This window comes from Phalacrocorax carbo, chromosome 8, assembly GCF_963921805.1.
Source record: "Phalacrocorax carbo chromosome 8, bPhaCar2.1, whole genome shotgun sequence".
NCBI lineage: Eukaryota > Metazoa > Chordata > Aves > Suliformes > Phalacrocoracidae > Phalacrocorax > Phalacrocorax carbo.
This window is the reverse complement of record NC_087520.1, coordinates 43,292,803-43,309,828: the sequence shown is the minus strand read 5'-3', so window position 1 is coordinate 43,309,828 and position 17,026 is coordinate 43,292,803. Positions and strand designations below refer to the sequence as shown.

The window sequence follows — 17,026 nt, the reverse complement described above, 5'->3', positions numbered from 1 at the left end:
TTCCTTCCTTCCTTCTCTTCTTCTCTCTCTTCTCTTCTCTTCTCTTCTCTCTCTTCTCTTCTCTTCTCTTCTCTCTTCTCTTCTCTTCTCTTCTCTTCTCTTCTCTTCTCTTCTCTTCTCTTCTCTTCTCTTCTCTTCTCTTCTCTTCTCTTCTCTTCTTCTTCTCTTCTCTTCTCTTCTCTTCTCTTCTTTTTTTTCCTCTTATTTTCTTTTTTTCTTCTTCCCTCTTCCCTTCCCTTCCCTTCCCCTCTGTTTGTGTGAACCCTCTGAAAACCAGCTGGCCTGATTCTGCCCAGCCTGGCAGGGCTCAGATGAGGTATTCTAGCTCCCTTCTGATCCTTCTGGGAAAAGTTCGAGAAGGCCCAGGTTTCTCATGGATGGTGTCTTCTTGCACTTTGGGTAAGGAAAATGGGGGACACTCAATAGGTGTGCAGTTAAATGGGGCTTAAAAAAACCCCAACAACATATTTTTTGATACCTTCAGATGACTCTTGAAGTTGGGACTTCAAGGGAAACGACAAGTGAAATATCGACAGGAATATCTACGCGCGGTGAGGAGACCCCGGAGTGAGATCAGCAGGGCAGGACCCCGGTGTAAATACGAAAGGATTCTCTGTTAAACCAGATCTCTACTGGCCTGGGCTCTTCCCCTTGGCAAGCATCTGAGAGAGGCTTTCATGCGCGTATCACGCTGTCAGGGGTGGTTATGGTCATATCCCAGCTTCACTTGCCTTTGCACATCTCTCTTTGCACATCTAGAGAATTTGAGTTTGGATAAAAGCTATTAAAAATCCAGATTTTCTCCCCAGACTTGAACGTGAGCATTGCAATACCTGCCTTGCAATTTCCAAAGTGCAATATCACTCTCTGCCTGCAAAGAGCCTTTTCTATCACCCAGATGCCCTCCAAAGGGTCCGAAGCAGAGTCAGCACTTGGAAAAATCTCAAGGAGGGGGTTTATTCCATGGGCTATTCCCTGGACTGACCAATGCCCCTTCGTTACTGGAGGGAGCTGACAGAGCATTAAAAGGGAACAGGAAAAAAACATTCAGCTGTGGCATTTGCTGGTTGCGTGCAGCCGCAGGCAGGAACTGCTTCCTCTGTTTGCAGGCTTTTAGGGAAAGGAGAGCTCAACGGAGTTGCTAAATTAGAATGAAGTGAAAAAATATTGCTGTGAACAACAGAATGTTTAGCTTTTTTTTTTTTTTTTGAAACAAAAACACAAAACCTTGGAGTGATTTACATGGGAAAGGGGAGCCGGAAACAATTTTAGAGGCTGTTTTCCAAAATTGATGAATAACAGAAGATACAATGGTTAAAGCAAATGGCCCAAATTTCCTGCTCTTTTAAGCAGCTGAATAGATACTAAAAACAAGGGTGCCCTGTTTTTCTCCTTATAGAACTGGAAGATATATTTTTTTTTTCTCGGTTATTTTGGTTTTGGAGGGGTCCGTGCTGTAAAGGAGGCAGAAGCAAGGTGGGTGCCGGGGGTCCGCGCTGCTGCGGCCGCTCCTTCGGGCAGGATGCGCGGGAATTCCAGAGTTGGGGAAGTGTGGTGTGGGCCAGGAGAGACATTTTGAATCATTTCTGGTGAATAATGCTGCAGGCATGAGTCATGAGGAGGGATCTGAAACTTCCTTTTGGATTTCTTTTTATTATTTCTGTTGGTAGCCATTTGATTTCTCCTCTGCCTGAGGCATGCTTTCCTCCAGCGCCGAGTGCATTTCCCTTCTAACCCTTGCCCCCCACCAGCCCCACTGGACAAGGACGGAGGTTTGGCTCTGACAACACACACGTTGGAAACTTCTTTTTCCTTGCAAAAGTCTTTGACGCTTCCAGAAAATATTCTTGTTTTACTTTGAGAAAAAAAAGAAAAACCCTTGGACGAGATCCCTGCAAAGCTGTTGTCTTCCTCAGCTTAGCCAAGGTCCAGCAGCTACAGCATTTGCCTGAGACACCACGAAGGATGTCCGTGTGTCTAATCTCTCATCAGGGCCGGAGGAACCCTGGGAAGCCTCCGAGCGAGCCTCTTTGCTATGTCCTCTTGCAGCCGTTCTGCTTCACGTGCGCAAAGTCATGAAGCAATGAAATGATTTAGGATGGTTAAATGGACAATCTACAACATTTTTTTGGTGTAGCTTTGCAAGCAAGCTGTGCTTAGCTGGGGTGTAAAAGACTGAAGTTCAAGGGCACGGTGAAAAGTAAGAGTTAATAGGTGAGCTCCCGCTCTTCTGGGTGGGAGAAGGTCTCTCCAGCCTGTCCAAACTGGTGCATGGACAACACTGGAAAAAGTCCCCTCGTTTTGAGACCTGGTTAAAATGTTTCCACTGACTCTTGTCATGAATTGTTTCCTCTGAGTGGGTATTTTAGGCTTTCAAAGCAATTTTATGCAGGGAAACCTAAGGAACATCTCGGTCGCTGCCGAGTTGATAATTTCCATCCTCTGTGAGGTGCACCTTCTCAGGAGTATGTCTGCCGGCCTCCTGCACCATCCAGAGAAACAGGGCTCCTCTGGGTTACTTTAGGCTTTGAACACACTTGAGATAATGAATTGCTTTCCCTGTTCCCTTCTCCCATCTCACCAACATCTCTTCCTCCCCAAAATCTGGGAACTCCACCAGGCAGTTGCACTCACTTAATCAAATAGAAGTAACCACCGACAGCAAGTTAAGTTGCTAATTGCACTCAGAAAGTTATCTTGCTTTTCACTGCTGGGATGAAGGATCACCCCTCCCCAAACACCTCCTCTTCCTCAGGCTTATGAATTGGACAGAACATATATTAAATGCGTAATGCAAAGCCACAATTACAAAATCCCTTTCTTGGGTTGTTTCCCATGTTGACCGAAGCCTGATAAATCATGTCGTGTATTTATGGACTCCGCGAGCAAATTGTCATTCAAAACGCTACTTGTAGCTTTCAAGCCCAAATGAATTACGGTGTATGTGATACACACCTCTTCCTTAACAACACATTCAGATGTCAGGATGCTGAGAAGCACTTTCCTCTCCAAGGCTCATTCAGGCCTCAGAGGAAAAAGGATTCAAACCACTTTGGTATTTTTAACCGATTCTTTCCCAGTGGTGGGGGCAGGCTTTCGTGTTCTGCTGAGCCATCATCCCTGTAGGTCTTCTGGTCTGCAACTCAACATGAAATGAAGGAAGGTCTCGGATGCTGAGCCCCTGCAAAGACCCGCAGAAGTTTCTTGATTCTACAAAGTCGATGAGAACTTCTGGGAACTGTGTGGTCTCATCTGTGCTTGCATTCCCTATCCCTAACAGGAATCAAGCCTCGATCGTCTCACGGGCTTCCCACAGGACATCCATGTGGCCGTCAGCAGCAGCGGTGATGTTGAGATGAAGGCAAGGCAAAGCATGAACAAGAGATGGGTGGTTGGGGGGAAGATGGACGAGTCCTGAGGTGGAAATAAATCCTTTCCAGGAAATGCGTCATGGATGAGTGTGGAGAAGAGCACTGAAGGCGTGAAGAAAATCTGTGGTGAGACATTCACTGCATTTCTGTGGTCTCTCTACGATGGACTCAGTCTCAATGCTTGCAGCCAAGCTCCATGAGATCTCGCAATTCATATTACTACATACTGGCACTACTCTCTGCTGTAAGTGGGCTGTGTCCTGGCCATGAGGATGCTTTTGGTCTTTGAAGAAGCTGATATGACCTGCATTGACAGCTGCTTGACAGCTAGTTGACAAGAAGTCTTTAGCTCTGAAACAAAATTGCATGTCCCAAGAAAACCTGGCCTGTATTTTACCCTGAGCTACTCAGGGTGCAAGATTTGCTCTGCTTAGTAGAAACCCAGTGTTTGGGATGTACAAGGGAGTGTGTGGGCAGAGGCCCACCATGAGGGATAGGCTGGGCTTTGGTATCATGGCTGAAGGTACCTGATTTACTACAAGCTATTTTAGGATGCGAACTCAAGCCTGGCAGGTACAAAAAGCCGCTCAGATCTGGGGTTATGAGGAGCAGTGATGTCTGGGAGGAGAGTGAGGGTGAGTGCCTTGCATCGTACAAGCCCCTAGGGAGGAGATCCATGACATGAGGCCGATGCTGCGCTCAGCGGCAGTACATGCTGTTCTGAACCATGCGTTACAAATACCTAATTATATATGTCCACTTAATGTCATTTGCAGAGCCCATCATGGGCGTGGGGTTGCACACCCAGAGAGCCCTTTGTTCCAGGCTGCCAAGCAGATGGAGACCAGTTCTGGCCCCAAGCTCAGGATGCCCAGGAGTTTCATGCATACCCAAGGACAAAGGCTGGCAAGCGATGAAAGGACTCCTGCACTTGTTTACTGCACCGGCGTCTACACGCATTACGTCGGAGAGGATGGAAGCTGCTGTCATCGGCTGAGATGGACACAACACTCCTGAGGTGGTAGGGTTACTCTTCCAGCGCCGGGTGGGATGCAGGTCTTGGGAGAGAGGTGCATTTACCAGTAAAGAGTGATAGAGCTCGGTGGATGCTGAACATTCACGGGATCTTGCGTGAAGCTGTGCATGATGCACAACGCATCCCTTGTCTACAGTGAGTTCCTACCAAGGGTGGCTGGTAATCAGACAACCAGGGTCGGCGTGAGAGTCTGCTGGGAAGGGGGAGGGAAAGTGAGGAGCCAAAGGCAGCTTGCTGAGGAAGCCCCACCGTAAGCATTTTCCTGCCCTGGGATGACCAACGTACATCCTGAGAAAAGGGTACTTGCATTGTGCGGCCTGCTGCTCTGCCCATCCTGCCAGGAACAATGAGGCAGCTCTTAAAAAAAAAAAAAAGAAAGAAAGAAAGAAAAGACATTTTCAGGGTTGTGGGAGAGAAAAACAGGGGGCATTGAGGAGGATGGGCAAGCAAGGGGGGACATGACGCAGAAGGATCAGCGATGTGCTTTGGTTGGGTAAGTTGCTGGGGATGCAGCCCATGCTTTGAACGTCCCAGCTTTGGCTTGGTCTGATCTGGCTGGGTGGCTGCTGAAGGGAAAGTGGGGAGGCACGAAACAACTAGCCTCCAAAGCACCTGCCAGGAGCTGTTTAAATTTTTTCACCCAGGCCTGTAGGATGCTGCTTTGAAGCGTGGGCGTGCCTGTTGGGGATGCTGAAGGTGTCTGCTCATTACTGTGGTCCCAGAGCTTGGGGTACGCGGCAGGGCAGGTAAAGAGGGGGTGCCAGCAAGGTGATACCAACCTCAATGTTGAAGACAGAGGTGGCAGCTGTGTCAGGCAACCCTTCCTACCTGAATCCTCCATCTGGCCTGTCCTTTCTGCTCTTAGAAGGGCCTTTTCTTCCCATTGCCTTGCCTGGATTCAAATGCTTTTGGGCTGAATTTTCAGTCAGTGGAAGCTCCTTGGAGCAGAAAGCATCTTTGTGTTCTCTCAGGAGCCCGGGATGGGCCTGTGAGGTTCACAGGCTGTGCAGGTGAGGTCTGTGGCTGCTCGTGGGCTCTCTGGGAGCCTGCAAAGGATATTTTTTCAACCAGAGTGCTGGGATTGCAAACTTTCCAGCAGCCAGGTCTGCATTTAGCCAGTTACAAAACCCACATCTGCCTCTGCACACTACAGAGGTGTGACCCAGGGCAAGATGGACCCAAATGCAGAAGGTTTTGGTTTTTACCCCAAAACCAATTAGAGACAGCCTCTTACCTCTCCAATACCCATTTTTTTCTGTTCCAGCTCAGCCTTGTCATATGAAAGATGCCCATGTAAGGATGGAGCCAGAGATGATGGCAGGGAAGAAGCCGTGTCCCTTTTGCCGAGGAGCACCCTGCCCTCCGCATCCCATCAGCCACAGCCTTGGCAGAGGGAACTTGTCCTCGGTGCTTTGGGGATCCCTAAATCACATCAGGGCTGACAGGGAGAATTTGAACGGATATCGTCAAATTTTGCTGTCATTGTCAATTAGTCTTTATAGCTGGTGCCGGCATTCCCAGCTTCCGGCAATTCCCTGGCAGCCTGAAGACTTAATGTCGTCCTTGGCTGATTGTGGTAGGGATTGATTAGCCTGGGTTGGGGTTTTCCATGGGGGTCTGGCTGTGGGATTTCAGCTTTGGTGACAGAAATGGTCATTTTGTGCTCTCTGTGTGCTATTTCCACCCTGCTGGATGGAAATCTGCCGCGTACCTGTGAGCTGTTGGAGAGGAGTTCTGATTTTAAGCTTGGTTTTTTTCCTCTTAAAAATCAGAGCTGCTGCAGGCAGCAGAAGGTATTAAAGATTAATTTTCACGAGCACACATGAAATTCAAACCAGCTGGTATCTGAAGTGCCTCCCTGTGCAAGATGTCTGTGTTGCATCTTCCATTAACTGTTGCGTGGACCAGTGTGAGTATAGTACTTCTTGGCTGGTGATGAAGACACATTTGGCACCCTCTTGCTTTGGGCTGGCAGCAACATCCATGGGCACAGCTGAAGATGCGGGGGACCGAGGCGATGGGCAGCTGTGCCCCTGGTTTGCAACGCAGTGCTAAAGCAGCGAGGCAGCTTTTTTCCCGCAGCGGAACTTCAAGCACTTTACAGAAGGTTAAATGTCAGCTCTGGCTTTTACACCCGGGGGAAACGGGTCATGGAGCAGGACGGGGATGTCCCAGGGTCATCTGGCATCCGAGGGACACCGTTCAGGGCCGGGTCAGTGCTCTGGCCATTAGCTGCCTCTGATACAAAAAGGGCATCCTCCAAGGCATGGAGGATGCCTTGGGGGTTAGTTGGGCAGAGATACTCCTTTCCTGGCTGTATCAAAGACATCTGCTCTAAGAGCTCCTGGGAGCTGCTGGTGGATACCAGTGGCCCCTGGGGACGCAGCGGAGGGGAGGGTTTCCAGGGCTCTGCAAGGCACCAAGCACAGCACTCCGTGCTGCTACCATCGTGCTGGCTGGCTAGCAGAGGCAAATAATCCTCCAGATTTGGCAGGGCTGTGAGCAATCCGGGTCCTGCCCAGGGGATACTGCCACAGAGGTTATTTGAACTACCTGAGGATTATTTGATTTTATTTTTGCACTTTCTTTTTTTTTCTAAGCCTAGACTATGTGGAACTCAGACTAAACAGAAAATACAGCTAAGAAAACATCTTGGTATAATGCTGGGAGTCAGCCTGTTGCAGCGCGCTTCTGAAATCCAATTGTGGTTGTAAGCTGATCCCAGAAACCAAAAGATTACAACTCTAAGGCAGTTCACAAATACCAGAGCATTAAGGCAGGCATCTTGGTTACTGAGGCCCAAATGATTTTCAGGGTCCGTTTGGGGAAGAGGTGGCACCAGGCGTTCAGCATCTCCGCGTGCATTGACGCGTGAGCGATGCGCACTGGATGCCGACTCAGCGTCTTGGAAATGTAGGTAGCGGCTGCTGACTTGGGAATTTCTTTTGTGTGACCCATCGCGGTCTGTGCAGCCTGGTGTCCCCCCTCAAAATGAAGGCAACCTCTTCCACTCTAATGCTCTAATTTATATTATATATAAAAAATAGAAATATATATTTATAGAAAAATATATGCTTATAATATATTAAAATATATTAATATAAAAATATTACAGATTTTATATCTCTATATAGATTATGTATCTATAATATTATATATCCAGATCTAGGTATCTCATATAATCTCTAAATATTGTATATGTGTATTAAATCACACCAAACACTCTGATGACTTACTGTTTACCTCCTTTGGGCTGTATCTGTTATTCTGCTTTCCCCTCCTAGCTAAACCTCGGTCCTTTATTCCCCTCATAAATTTTCTGTTTCAATGACCGTCTCTTTACATGTTCAATAGGCTTAACTGATAATTGCCTCTTAATGCTAGTAATCCATTAGCCAAGTGTTCAAATTAAGAGGGAGGAAAATAGTGGCATCACCTGTGCCACGGCCAGCAGAGGACCACCCCTTCTGTTTAGAGAGAAGCTGATGGTAGCACATCTGCCACTGCAGTGGCTTTGACTTGAATGACTTCTCCACGCCGAATGCAAGAGGGATTAATCAATTCTTTACTGTAATTCATAAAAGATGAGTGCCACCATTAAGTCTGGGGTTTGTATACTTCGCTTCTGGCACTTCTGCCTTTGGAGTTTTCTCCATTTCTGGGGTGTTTCGGGGATCCCAGCTGAAATTGGATGCATAGAAGTTAGCAGATATAAAATGTTGATGAAATCCTTTTCGCTGCCTAGGATTGAGCGTATCCCAAAGAGCATGGAAGACTGGATGTGTCAAAAATGGAGGCATAAGCATAGGGCAAGGAACCCAATCTCCTTGAGGATACCCACGGGCTGAAATGCCCCATTGCTGGATTTACTTTACAGCTCCAAATTCAGCTACTAAGTCCATCCCATACCTCTGAGGAGGATGAGCTGATTGAGCATAGGCTTAAGTGATAATATTTTTGCCCTGCAACGCTGTCGGTATCAAGTGCTAAAATTTCCTGATTTTGAAGAGCTGAGTTTTAGGACAAAAATCCTGCTTATGTGGAAGACAATGGCAAAACTCCCACAAACCCCCAGTGATGCCTCCCCAGAGTTTTTTCTTTCTCCAAGGTGATGAGCAGTCACAACCCAGGAGAAAATTAACATGAGCTGGGCAACTTTGACATGTTCAGAAATGAAGTTCGAGGTGTCCTGAACAAGAAACCCAATAAAACAGCACCTAAAGGCAGAGAGTACTTTTCACCCTTCATATTTTTTTTTAAATAGCTGGTTCTGGCCTGACGGACGCATTCCTGGGAAATCCTGGGATCCTGCCTCTGCCTAGCTGAAAGGCAATTTCTATTTATATTTTGTAAGAGGAGAATGAATCAGAGAGATGCTGTCTGTTTGGTTTCTTAGGCTGATCTTCAGCATTTCAAGGGTCATGAAACATTGCAACATTACAGCCCAAGAAATTGTTCGATTGCAGCTAAATGCATCACACTAGCTTAGTCTGGGCATGTAGCTCGGACAGCCGCTCCATTTGTACCACATCATTGTGAGTGAGTAAATTGGAGGCGTCTTTTTGCTTTGCAAAGCCTGTGTCATCGCTTTCGGTCCCCCCCCCACCGTGATGAGTAGCTGCAAACTCAACTTCTTCACGCAGATCTCCTGAACTTGGAGAGGACGATGCTGCAGAGTCAAACTGCGAATGTGGTTTGAGTTACTGTTTGAGACAGCAGGACGGCTCTCAACCTGCCCAGCACTAGCAAAAAAGTCTGTATACGTTTTCACTCTGCTGGGAGACAGGTCCTGGTTTGCAAGATATTTTCCAGACTCGGTTAAACTGCTTTCCAAATGCACAGTGTGTTTCCGCAAGACAAGCAGCCTTCTCTGTAACAGGCTGGACCAAATAGCTGATGATCTGAAATCAATTCGCCACGGATGGTTTTAAGGCTGGCGTTCAGGTCATTTCCAGGCAGCTGCACATTGTTGTAATTTGCTAACGGTGTCACAAACGCTACTTTTTCCTTTCCTTGTAACAGCTCCTCTGAATTACAATAACTCCTTTAATTTCTGAACAAGTCCTTGCCACCTCAAAGAGCAGCAAGAGCACCTCCCCTTCGCAATTTCCCTTTCCCTCTTAACCTTGACCTGTAAAATGCTGAAAGCTGTTACTGAGAACTACCTTGATCAGAAATGACGTTATAAAAACTTGCTCAACCAGATGCAGCAAAAATCCAGCTGTGACAAAGATTCCCTGAGCCAACAATTTTGAGTTACGGAGCTACCCTGCCTTGGAATATGGAGTCGGCCGCTGCAAGGTAGTAGCTATTAAGTTTTGTTTGCTTTCTTCCAGGGTGACTGTGCTTTGTAAAAAAAAAAGAGGCTTGGCCGAGTATTGCTGTGCATAAAAACACTGAACAGAGAGATGCTTCCTCAGCTAGACTGTGCATGCGAGCAGCAGTGGGGGCTGGAGTCTGCCAAAGGCGCATTTGCAGGGGCAGTTGAGATTTGGTGACTTACATTCTGCTTTGCAGCTGTGCACCTGAGAGGAGAAGCCTAGCTCAAAGCCCTCAGGTCCATCAGAGGCTGGGGTTCGTGGTTTCAACTCAGTTCACACCTAAAGGAACACCGCTTACGTGAAACCGGCTCCCGACCGCATGGCTTTGTGGATCGGGAGTGCAAAGGGGGCCTGGATGCAAGGCTGAGCATGGGTTCCTTATGTTGCTGTTGTGCAAAAATTGAGCAGGATCTGGACACCGCAATTTTTCAAAGTTCTCGAAAAGCTTTTGACTTTTTTTTTTTTTCCCCTCTCCTTAAAATCTTTATTGCCTCTCGGAATGCTTTGCTTAATCCCTTTCCAGACTGGGTGGCAAATTCACAGACCCCATTAGAGGGAGAGCCTTGACCCAGAAGGTTACGATGAACATTTGATGATTTGAATCCTTCCCCCACCCAGCCAAAGAACATTTGTGTATATTGAATTTTATAAGAGTTAACTTTTGAAAGGACTGGAGCCTGGAAATTGAAACAGCTTTAATGGGTTCTGCTTGAAGCTTTTATTTACTGCAAACTGGAGCAGAGAAATCAAGGTCCAAAGTTGTTCCTACCACAGCCAGTGGAAACAATCTATTTATTGCAGTGGAGAGAGACTCCAACCCTTAGCTTGGGTTCAACCTGAACTCCTCCAGTCTGCATGTGTTGGCAGTGAATGAACTGCTCTCGGTTTCTGGTCTTTGAGCTCTGGAATTCTTTTCGATCCTGGAGATAAGAAAAAAGCCTTCTAAACAGATGCGTCATGCCTGCTTAATTTTCCATTAAAAACAGAGAAGATATTTAACTCTCTCCTATCGGAGGGCGTGTGCGAAAAAGCCATGCTTTCTTGGCGCCAAAATCTGTCCTATTAGTGGAGATACTGTGGAGACCTTGGAGTATCCATCCCTGTAAACATCATTAGTTGTGGAAAAGCCATTCATTAGTAACAGGCAATATGTTCTTCTATCCTCTCCTCTGAAGAATAGGCAGTGCTATCTAAATAAGCTGTTTCCTGAGAAGTTACTCAAAGTTACTGCTGTAGCTGTAGGCCAACTCTCCTCCCCCAGGGGCCGGGCAGAAACAAAGCTCTTGGAGAAGAAAGAGCTGCCCTTTGGTCCACCAGACTGCGCCATTCCTTTGAAGTTCTTCCTTTCTCCTCAGCCTCCTGGTTAATGCGCTCCCTGCTCGGTTTTTTCGCCTCCTATCATCTGCAAAACCAGCCATTTCCACGCCTACACCCAAGCTGAAGGCACTAGTACCCTGACACCCCTCTGCGCTCTTGGTTTGTCCAAACGCAGCAGCGAAAATCCTCCCTGACATCCCATCCATCCCTCTTCAGATTCCCCTCGCTGGCTTCCCATGACCTCCTGGGATCATTCTGCATTCCTTGTTCTCCTCCTTCAGCATCCTCTGTAGTACCCCTGCCGCCTTCAGCCAAGAAACCACAACCAGGCATCTTCTCACAGGCTTTGTCCTGGACCACCCTGATAGCAAGGACCTGGTACTGGGGGGTGGAAATGGGGAACAGCCTCTCCAAATGCCTGAGTGACAGCAGTGCTGTGGAAAAATCCTTTCTGGACACTTCTTGGCAGGGAGGCACAAGTTTGTGCAATGCTGTCTGCAGTGGGCTGGTGGAAACCTGCTCTGATGGTGCTGGAGGGTGCACTTGGAGGAAAGAGTCTCTGTTTCTTTGCGTTGTGCCCTCTGCTATGTGTTACCAGCACTTAATTACACCTTATACATTAGAAACGCTCCCCTGCCCTCAACAGTCCACTTCAGGAGGTGTTTTGGACAACACGTCAGAGCAGGAAAGACTCTCGGGGGAGAGGGCAGGCATACGGACACGGATGGGTGTTCCCATGCTGTCTTTCAGGCCAGACCCATAGCTGGGATTTTAATTTCTTAGAGTTGTTAATTATCTCTATTTTAAAATCAAGCATGCTGGCCTCTGGAAGGTCATATTCCAATGGGAGCGAGTTGTTTTGGCTTCCCCTAAATGCCACCTATGATCTCAGCTGGCTATTGCAGCCTCTCCTTCCTTTCCCTCTGGTTGCTGCCAGACCTCCAGCAGCTTTCTACTGAGAGCTTTGGGCTGTCAGAGTGGCATTCCCCACTTCTGCTAGTTAATATTTCTAACACGGTCAGGGTTTCTAGAAATGCAGAAAAATTAGAGTGCTAACTGGGTTCTCACCAGATAGGGGATGATAGGAAATAATTATGCTTGGTGCGATGCATGTTGTGTGGCACCTATTCAGCATTTGCTATAAGGTATCAAATGGATCCAAGCTACTAATCCAAGCAGAAGAGGAATAAAATGTATTAGGTACACCCTTGGACCACCAAGTGAAGAGGATTTAGTGTGTATAATAAACTGCCTGTGTATCATTTATCACGGCTCCACAGTGATTGCCTGGGGGTGATGATGGACACCATAAGTTGCAAAAATATAATGACGTGTCGTGTAACAGACCGCAGGTGTCCTTGCGGGGAGCCGGGAGGAAATCAACCTGACAGCCTTAAGAAAGCAGCTTGTGCTGGCATCCGCACGGACCCCCGGGCGCCCGGGCTCGTCCTCCGTCCGCTGCATCGCTCTCCCGGTTTCCTGGTGGGAGGGATCTGCTGAAAGGCTTCTTTCTTCCTTCCCCGTGCGCATGATCCCACCTCTTTGGGCAGCCTCTGTTTTCCTTTGGAAAGGGGAACAGCTGTGGCAGGTCTCTGCTGCTCCAAGGGGAGCGGGATGCGGCCAAGCCCCCCTGCCCTCCCCTGCACCTTGCTCCATGGTGGGAGAGAGCGAGAAAGCTTGCAAGAAACCTTGCATTTCCCCTCAAAGCTCCATCGCCCTGGGGATCAGCTCAAACTGGGAGGGACGCATCGTCCCCATGGGAGTAGCCCTGTCCGGGGGGCTCGAGGGGATGATCGTTTCAGCAGAGCCCCCATTTCGCCGCTCCTCATCTATCCGCGAGCATCTCCGTTATTGGAGAGCCCCTGACCTCCCCTGACAGGTTTCTCCATTGTCTGCCTGACCTCACCATTATAAAGCATTTCCTACTATTTAGTCCAATGTTTTTCTTTCTTAATTTTAGGCCATTAGTGCTTATTCTTCCCAAAATTTACTACTGAAAATGACTCTGCCTCCTCCCTTCCTCTCGCTTGATGGATGGCTACAGAGTGACCCTCCAGGATTTATATCTCCAGTGGCGGAGAAGGACTCCTCTCCTATCTTAATCCCCTCAAGGCCATAGTAAAATAAAGCCGTTGTCTTTAAATCTAGATCTGTTACAACCTCTGCCTCAAAGCAGCGATATTCTCCACCTCGCTCGAGTTCAGCTGTAGTTGCGTTCACAGCTCTATCCCAGAAAGTGCAGGAATGAACTTTCAAAGACGCTTCATTTTTCACTAGGGATTTTAGAAACTTGTTACGTTGCCTCATGGTACGCTAGCTAGACATATATTTATCTTCTTTAGTTTTCGTTTGCCTTCTTTATTTTTCTTTCATTTTTAATATTTTCTTATGCATCTAATACAAAGGCCATTCACTTCCCAATCAGACAGAGGGGAAAGTTTCTCCTTCCCCTCTTTAATTTAGACCTATATCACCAATTCCTTTTGTGGTTTGCTGTTTGGGCAAAAAAAAGTGGAAAAAAAAAAAAAAGGAAATTGGTGAGCAGAACACCTGTCCTGGATTTTTTTGTTTGCTGTTTGGATTCTTAATAATTTTAACTCTCTTTGGCTGTTAAATTTTAGAAAAAAATCCCAAATAATTAAAAAATTATCATTCAACGTGAGAGTTAATGGAGTAAATGTTCTTCTCTTCCACTGGTATGAAATATAAAATCGATGCGAATGAAAAATTCCTATACCCAGATCCTAAAATGTTGATGTTTGGCAGATAAATAGTTTATCTGCCTGACAGATAGTTTTTCCTGGCTGCATGTGGGAGTTTCCACTTGACGGGGTGGCAGCTGGTAGCTCCTTCCATTTGTCAGGCGTGACCGAGGAAGACTGTGGTCCAGCGATGAAGAAGCTGTGGGATGGAGGAACCCTCCTAGGAGGCATCGTTGCCACCATCGCTCTTCCCAGCCAAGACCCGGAGCCTTGGTCTTGCCCTGCCCCATGGGACCCACAGAGATCCCATCTCACCTGCTCGAATGGAGGATGTTGGAGAGGTTTGTAAATGCTGTGGCCGGGCCCATCTGAGCAAACATCACCCTGGGTCTTGCTTGGGCACCAGGCTGGGAGAAGATATCTCCTGTGCTCCTCCCAGGCTTGCAAGGCTGGGACAGGGAGGCTGTGACTCCACTCTGACCACGGGAGACGTGTTAATATTAGAAGATGGGCTTAAGCATGGGGAAAATGAACTTGAACGTGAGTTTGGCGTGTTTTCTTTGGAGCCCTGCCCTAGCACTGCCCCTGCGTGGTGTGGAGCTTGCAGGGCTGCCGGACGTGAAGGCATGAGTGGCTGTTTCCTAGCCCAGGCTCCCTCCTGGTCAGAGAGTTTATTTCTGGGTTGTTTCAGCCAGTCACCTCCGAGAGGTGTTTCCTCCCCTCTTTCCCTTGCGAGGAGCAAAAGGGGAGTGAGGAGAGGCAGCGGCTCCAGAGGTGGGCTTCAGAAATAGCCAGAAGCCCGCTTGGGAGGTGGGAAATCAGGGCGCTGACTCTGATCACCGAATGTAGAGTCGCTGCCAATTTACAACTTTTTCCCTTAAATGTAGGAGCTGAAGATTTAATGGAAAGAGAGGTCAGGCTTTGACCTGACCACTGAGCAGGGTGACAGAGATGGCTCCTTCATGTCCTCTCGAGGGGTTTGTTAGTCTAAAGTTTAGTCCCAACGTCAGATGATGCATTTTCCAGGGAAGCTAATGGATTCGCTTGCACGGCGATGGAGTGGTTGGCGGGGGTGGGAGGGTGACTTTCGTGAGAGACAAATGACTTCCTCTCAACAAGCAGCTCTGTTTTAACTAGAAAATGATGGATGACTCTCAAGTAAAGACTTGCGCAGGCAAACTAACATGCAAACTTCACGCTGTCAGAGATCCAAAACACAACAAAAATCCAAACTACCAATGAAAAACCGAAACCCCACGGTGGTGGTCAGGGATGTGAATTGGTCTATAGAGGGAGACTTTGGGTCAAGTCTCCTACGTCACCCACCACGCAAGAGCACATGGACAGACGCCAAAGGGAGAAGCTTGAGCTTCGGAGGCCTTCATAGAAGCGGGGTTATGGGTTCATCTCCAAAAGATCCCCGCTCAAGTTAAACCAAAGCCTTCCTGTGGCATGGGGAACAACAGCCTTATCCTTCCGCCCCTGCCGTTGTCCCTTCCAGACTATTGTTTTGATTTTACTTGGCATCCTCCAGCGTAGCAGCAAAACTTGGCCACCATGTTTCACCAAATGTTTCCCTCACATTTTTCTTCTGTGCTTACCTTTACAAAAGAAAAAGCTTTTTTTTTTTTTTAAAAAAATATGTATATATAAATACTTGGCAAGTACTGGGCACAGTGGCTGCATCCAAGTTCCTGTTGTTAGTTCAGGGCACTTCTGTATCTCGATGATGCATCTGGGAGCCCAAATCCAGCCTTTGGACTCCACTGCGCTGGGCGCGGTACGGCTGCGGACAGAAAAGTTGGAGCGAGGAGCTGCAATTAAGGACTGGAAGTTCCCCGTGCAGGGATGTGAAGATGAAAGGCAACTGTAGCCTCCTGTCAATGTAAGATCCTAACTGGGAATGGCCTTGAGAGCTGCTGGAGTAGGACCTCGGGAGAAACCATCTCAGGGAGGGGAAGAGTTAGGGATGATGAGCTGGAGGGAAGGCAGGTCCTTGCCACCAGGACTGGCTGGAGAAACAGCATGGAAGCAAGGGGTTTGCTTGATCCTAGACAATTTTGGTGCTTGGATAAAGCTCCAGCTGGAAAGACCATCTGTGTCAAAAGGCAAAATCTTAACTTGGGACCTTGTGCAATGCCCCAGAGAGCGACGAGAGCAGCGGGAGGCTGTGCCCAAAGGGGACAAGCACGCTGCCTTGCCGTGGGCACCGAGCATCCTGACAAGGGCAATCACTGCACGTGGTTCCCGCAGTCCGTTCCTCTGCTTTCCCCTCCACAGCCCCAGATAAAGCCCGGGATGTTTATAGACCTTAATACAATAGTTCCCACAACGGCCAGGCAATATGTGAAGACGTAAGCCGCCTGGCTGGCTCTTCTTGGACATTGGAAAGCTTCCATAGCTCAGGCCCCGTTGTCAGCTCTCCTTATCGTTTCACTGCTGAGATCCAGGGATCTGATCTATTTTTACTGATGGGTTTTTTGTACCTGTGGCAGGGCGGGGGAGATAAATAAGTGCGCTGCCTTCTGTGACTGAGTTTAGGGTCATTTTGTTGTTTAATCCTGGAATGCCTCTTGCCTGCCTGCTTCAAGTGTAGCTATGCCCGTTCATTTCCAGAATTAATTGCCCATCTTCTTGATTGCAAGCAGGATGGCTGAGATTGTAGGTTATTTTCTTACGCAACTGTTAAGTGTGGTCTTTGCAAGGGAAAGGCCAATGGCAGTGCTGAAGATGTAGGCTTGATTTATAGATATTAAACATTTTATAGAAACTTTTTATCACTTTCATTCCTCTCTGCTCCTCCTTCAGATATTGGCTGAGATGGAATAAGAGGGGTGGGGAGGGATGGGGAGACAGCAGACTTCAAACCATCATAGCTCTTGAAGAAAGACGGGCTTGGGAAAGCCAGATTTTTGGAAAGCTTTGCATGTGCTCCTTTTTAAAGGGTGTCAGCAGCTTATCTCCCTCCCGGTAATCTGCTCCCGAGCGTGCACCCCTGCTCGGAGCGAGGAAGGACCGGCAGCTCTGTGCACAGATGTCTCCTCTTGGGAGTTATCTGCAGGCCAGGTATGGCAGAGCCGCCCATATCCCCGTGGCTGCCCTCCTGGCGACCTGCAAGGACCACCCTGCGACTGGGCTCTGGCAATGCCGACCTCCGCACCGAGCCCACCTCCGCCGGCTCCTGCCCGCAGCAGGCAGCCCCCGCTCCCCGAAAAATGCCGAGCATCCCTCCACCTACACCCCCTTCCCCACAGCCACCTGTGTGCTTAGCCAGACTTC

At 48.1% G+C, this 17,026-nt stretch overlaps 1 long non-coding RNA gene across 1 annotated transcript in view; it reads left to right on the top strand.

Moving 5' to 3' along the window:
* The window catches only part of LOC135314812 (uncharacterized), a 38,296-nt gene extending 21,788 nt beyond the window's left edge, over nucleotides 1–16,508 (top strand). The window contains exons 3-5 of the long non-coding RNA XR_010374311.1: nucleotides 4,148–4,389; nucleotides 5,672–9,708; nucleotides 13,006–16,508. This is a non-coding gene — a long non-coding RNA (uncharacterized LOC135314812). The remainder of the gene's footprint in view (nucleotides 1–4,147; nucleotides 4,390–5,671; nucleotides 9,709–13,005) is intronic.
* Nucleotides 16,509–17,026: the final 518 nt, after the last annotated feature.